Source organism: Alligator mississippiensis, chromosome 1, assembly GCF_030867095.1.
Source record: "Alligator mississippiensis isolate rAllMis1 chromosome 1, rAllMis1, whole genome shotgun sequence".
NCBI classification, from domain to species: Eukaryota; Metazoa; Chordata; order Crocodylia; family Alligatoridae; genus Alligator; species Alligator mississippiensis.
Genome location: NC_081824.1, coordinates 332,673,690 through 332,679,689, shown reverse-complemented (window position 1 = coordinate 332,679,689; position 6,000 = coordinate 332,673,690).

Here is a 6,000-nt window from a genome sequence, read left to right as displayed (position 1 = left end):
GGCCAGGAGGTAGGGGGACATCAGCTCCCCCATGGGCTCGGTCTGGGTGGAGGCCTCAGACCAGCCCCGGTTAGCCTTGTCCCCCTGGGCAGAGGCCCTAGCAGCACTCCTCGTCGACACCATTCTAAGCTGCTGTTTGTAGATCTGTCTGGTGTCTACGCCCTACCCGTACAGGAGTCTCACTCCTGGCCCTTCCTGCTCGCCCGCCAGCGTGAATGCCTGTGCAAACGCCGGCGCGCTCTTACAGAGCACGCCTGTTTGCACGCTCTGTTCGCACTGTGCGGCTCAGGAGCACAGCTCCCTACCGGCTCAGCTATATGGGACCTAGGGGGCTTCCCCTCCGGATCCGGCTCAGCTGTGTCAGGTCCCTCCTCCCCACTTACCTTCGGGGGATCAGCTGTTGCTGCCCCCACTGCCGATCCCTCTGCTGCTGCTGCTGCTGCTGCCGCCTCCGCCTCTGGTCAGTCAGTTGGTAAAGGGGCACATGTGTGTGTGGGACACACGTGTGCCTGGCTCCTCTCCATCCCGCTGCTGGTTCCCGAGTGCTGGGAACTACGTCACCCCGCGGCCTTAAAGCCCACGGTTTGAATTTTCCGCCCTGCTCCAACAGCCAATCAGGTGCCCCGGTCTACCCGGAAGTGCCTGCCGGCAGTTCTGCCCCCTATGCTCCCCCGCTGGGTGGATCCACTGACGCTGGAGCCTGCTCCCCAAGGGTTAGCCCCGGGGGTGCTCCCTGGCCTGGGGGGACAGTCCCCTCCCTAACCCTCCCTGTTTGTGCACTCTGTTTGCTCTGTGTGGCTCGGGAGCGTGGCTCCCTACTGGCTCAACTATATGGGACCCGGGGGGCTTCCCCTCCGGATCTGGCTCAGCTGTGCCGGGTCCCTCCTCCCCACTTACCTTCGGGGGATCAGCTGTTGCTGGCCCCGCTGCCGATTCCGCTGCTGCTGCTGCTGCTGCCGCTGCCTCTGGTCAGTCAGTTGGTAAAGGGGCACATGTGTGTGTGGGACACACGTGTGCCTGGCTCCTCTCCTTCCTGCTGCTGTTTCCCAAGTTGCAGCCTTGGCTTTCCTGTTCTGCTCCCTGCAGGACCGGACCAGTGCAGAATAATCCTCCTTGGAGGTGACTCCCATCCTCCATCCTTTGTAGGCCTTTCTTTTTAGCCTCAGGAGGTCTGCTAGGTCCCTGGAGAGCCAGGGGGGCTGCTGTGCCCTCTTGCTGCCTTTCCTCCGAGATGGAATAGACTTAGTTTGTGCATTGAGGATTGCTCCCTTGAGGAGCAACCACTCTTCTTGAACTCCCCTCTCCCCGTGGTCATGGTCCCTTAGGGCCTCACTGACAAGCCTCTTGAGCTTGTCAAAGTCGGCTTTCCTGAAGTCAAGGACTTCCGTGTTGCTGACTGACTTGCCAGCTTTTCGGCAGATGGTGAAGGTGATCAGCTCGTGGTCGCTGCCACCCAGCTTCCCATCGATCACTAGGTCACTGACTAGGTCATCCCCAGTATCCAGGACCAGGTCGAGCAGTGCTTTGCCTCTCGTTGGCCCATAGACTTCTTGAGTCAGGTAGAGGTCATCCACGCATGAGAGGAAGCTTTGCGACCACTCAGATTTTGCTGAGCGATCCTCCCATGAGATGTCTGGGTAATTGAAGTCACCCATGACAACCATGGTCCTGGAGCGTGCGGCGTCAGCCAGTTCCTGGGCAAACTACTGGTCAAGCTCAGGACTTTGGGTGGGAGGTCTGTAGTAGACGCCCACCATTGTGTCCCCTGTGCCATGTTCCCCATGGATTTTAACCCAGAGGGTCTCCAGTCATCCACCCTGGTCGCCAGTATCGGCTTGCAGGGACGTGTAGCTTTCCTTAACATAGAAAGCTACACCCCCGCCCCTTTTATCTACACGATCCCTCCTGTACAGGGTATAGCCATCTATCCCCGTGGTCCAGTCATGGGTGGAGTCCCACCAGGTCTCCGTTATCCCTATGACGTCATAATTATTTGCATTGAGCAGGAGGATGAGCTCCTCCTGCTTATTCCCCAGGCTCCTGGTATTTGTGTACAGGCAGGCAAGTGCCCCCTGGGGGGCTCCTTCCTTGCCCACAGATTTTACCAGGGCTGGGGCAGGGGTGGGCTCCCTTAAGTGCCTTGACCTGCTGGCTTTGCAAGGATTGCTCAGCGGGCCAGCAGTGGCAGTAGTCCCCCCTGTCCCACAGCGGGCTTAGTTTAAAGCCTGGTGGAGCAGGTCAGCCAGTCTGGCTGAGAAGAGCCTCCTCCCTAGGGGAGAGAGGTGGAGGCCATCTCTTCCCAGCAGCTCGCTGCCTCTCTCGCCAAAGAGCGAGCTGTGGTCATGAAAGCCAAAGCCTTCCCGACGACACCAGCGCCGCAGTCTTTAGTTGACCACCTGGATCCTCTTCTCCCCCCTTGGCCCATAGCCTGTGACTGGGAGGATCGATGAGAACACCACCTGTGCCCCCTGACCCTTTAGCCCCGCTCCCAAATCTCTGTAGCGCCTCATGACCCAGCTGGGAGTGCTCTGAGCCGTGTCATTGGTGCCCACGTGAATTAGGAGCATGGGATAGTGGTCTGTGGGTTTGAGGGATCCTCTCCGCAATGTCCCAGATGTGGGCCCTCGGGAAGCAGCAGACTTGCCAAGCTAAGGGGTCGGGGTGGCAGATTGCCCCCTCAGTCCCTCTCAGGAGGGAGTCTCCCACAACAACGTTTTGTCTTGGGGAGAGCAGGGGCGGTAGCTGCAGTTGAACCCATGTTGCCTGCGGGAGCCGGCAACTCAGCAGGCTCTGCTGGAGCGGAAAGAGGTGCGTACCTGTTGCTCAGCTCTGGCGGGGCAGGGGCCCTGGTGCAGCGGGCCTTAGGGCCCTTGACCAACATGGTCCATGCCCCTGGCTGGACAAAGCAGGAGGTCCCGGAGTCCTCCTCTGGCCTGGAGGGAGACTGTGGTCTACCCTCCGCCTCCCAGGGGAGAAGGGCCTGGCAGTAGGAGTCTATCTCCTGCTCGCAGTCCCTGATGTAATGTGTAGTATGTAGGAAAGACAGTACCATAGTGAACAGAGAGCTGGGCATCATGATGCTGAGTTTCATTATTTTGTTACTAGCAGTACATAAAAATCAGTGGGTGACCACAGCACCAAACTCAGGCACCTGCTTTGAGGGAGCACATGAACTGCCACTACCAGTGTTGCTGGCTCAGCTTCTGCAGCAGTTGCAGCCAGCCCAGTCCAGCCCCTGCCACTACCTCTGCCGCCACTGCTACCCAGAGTGCAGACACTTATGGTTACACCTGGGTTATGCAGGGTGTCTGCCCTACATGCTGTGTATCTAGGTCAGCAGCATATTACATACTAAGCAGGTGAAACTGAAACCCATCCCTTTCCCTCTGATTGGTTTTGGGGCTGCTTTTAAGGAACTCCTCTAGCACCCGAGTCCTGCTGCACAACTTCATGGTCTCCAATCCTTAAGCAGCTCCTGTACCAATAAATAACTCCTCTAGCTTCCTGACCCCTGATTCTGGTTAACCCTCTGGTTCAGTATTTGACCTCTAGTTTCACCCCAACTTAATACTTGACAACCTTATTCTGATTAGTCCTCCAGGTCAAGTTCTGATTCTTGACTTCAGATTCTTCCCCCTGGTTTGGAACTCAAGGTTGTTCTCAGTTGTTTTGAACCCATGGCTTATCCCTGTATTCCTATCAGATTGCACTGCTGACTCTTCCCACTTGATCTGATACTTTTGTGAACCCCCAGTTACTATCAATTCTCTGCTCTCAGCAAATTACTTTAGGCCTCTGTGTCTCTGGTTTCCTTTCCATCCCACTCATTTTTTTTCCATTTGACTGTAAGGTATTTAGGAAAGGGACAGCTTGTTGCAAGACCATATTTTCTCACCCACAACAATAATGCTGCAATGCTGTATATGTAAGGGACTAAGTCATAGGCAATCTGGCCTAGTGTTCAGGCAAATGAGGAAGGGAAGCATCCCAACCACTGGCCATGTTAGGAGGCAGAAAGAAGAGATCAGGCTACCAAGCCCAAGGGGAAATTCAGTGGTAAGATCTGAGTCATAAGCCAGGTCAAAGTTCAGCAATCAGGGATCAAGTTATTAGATCTGAGGAAAAAGAACAAAAGCTAGATTCTAGGAACCTAATGAGAAGGGTCAGGAAACCATGAAACATATCCAAGGGGAAATACAAAACTAGAGTCCAGGAACAGAGGTTCACCAGGACAGACATTTGACAGGAACTGTTGCCACAACTACAGATGAATAGTAAAAATGTTCTCCCAGCATCCAATCAGGGAGCCCAGAAAATGGCCAGCTAGAGTCATTAGTTGGGTTATGGCTGCCCATCATACACGCAGTGGGCGGGTGTAGCCCACTAAACAATTAGCTCAGGCTGGGCTCCTGTTAGGAGCCTTGACAGCATGTGGAGGTCCCTAGCCATTAGCTGTGGACACTGTGCAAAAACAGAGGCTCCTGTTGCAAAAAAACCTGATACTCTTGTGATGGGCTAGCTGGCAGTGATTTAGCCCAGGGGTTTTGAAAGGGTAAAAGATGAAGAGAAGAGTGAGGGGGGGACCTGGTGACCATCTATAAACTCACTAGGGGGGACCAGAAGGGTTTGGGGGAGACCTTGTTTCCCCTAGCTCCCCCAGGGATAAGAAGGAATAACGGCCACAAGTTATTGGAGAGTAGGTTTAGATTAGACATCCATAAGAACCACTTCACAGTTAGGGCAGCTAGGATCTGGAACCAACTTCCAGGGGAAGTAGTGCTGGCTCCTACCCTGGGGGTCTTTAAGAAGAGACTTGATGTCTACCTGGCTGGGGTCATTTGAGCCCAGTCTTCCTCCTGCCCAGGCAGGGGGTCAGACTTGAAAATCTACAAGGTCCCTTCTGACCCTACTTCTATGATTCTATGATTGGAGGACTTGGTATTCCCTTTCCTCACCAATCAGGCCCCAGAGACTCACCCTCCATGTCCCCTGATTGGCCCCTTGGGTCACCTGGAGGGGGATAAAAGAGGCAGCACAGCTGACTCAGGGGAGACCAGAGAGGGACCACAAGGAAGGAGTTTCAAAGATCTGGCAAAGAGCTGGGCCAGCGGGGTGGGAGCAGTTGCCCCAGAAGCACCTGAAGGAGAGGGACCTGCAGGCAGCAGTTGGACCCTCAGCGGCATGGCATGCGGCTAGCAGGAGAGGCTCCCCGCTGGGCTCCAGGATCCCCTACAAGAGTCTGTGGCCAGCAGGAGAGGCTCCCCAGCTCCAGCAAGGATCTGAGCAGTGACCTGAGAGGTTCCCAGCTCTTCTTCCAGCTCCTCCAATAAGAGGCCAGGCAACTCTATGTGAAGCCAGGGCTCCTGGAAGGTCAAGATCCCTAGCCACATTGCATAGTACAAGCAGCGATGGCTGTATGGCAGAATTTCTGCCTACTACATGGGAGATCAAAGTTTGAGTCCTAGATGGGGTGAATAAAGTAACAAGGAGAAATTCTTGTTGCAGTGGAAAGGCATCATTGTGTTTTCCCTCCAGGTACCTAGGCCCTATGTTCCTTGTTAGTTGACATTTTGTATTTTATGCCTTTTATATTTCACCAACCACTATTGTTTGTTCTGCCATTTGTGTTTTATATTTTGTTAACCCCATCTTTTGTCAAGTGGATGAATATATCTATAAGTGTCTAACCTTTGTTGAATCCTGCCCCCTTGGGGCATTGTAGTGTCTCCTATATCCCCTGGTTTATACTAGTTATGTTCCCAGTACTGTTCTCTCATTAAAAGGTATATGGTTAAGGCCCCATTAGTGATCTGACTCTGCTCTATAAGGGTAGGAGAGTCCCTACACCTCCCACAGTGCTTGTGCACCTGCTTGTGCACCTCTTCAATCCCTTCAATTGGAGAGGTGGTACCTCTTGGAGTACCGCCTGGGTTACACTCTGTTACTTACTGGTCCTTACCAATATTTTGAAGGAAAGATCTCTCTCCCCCCACCCCCCAT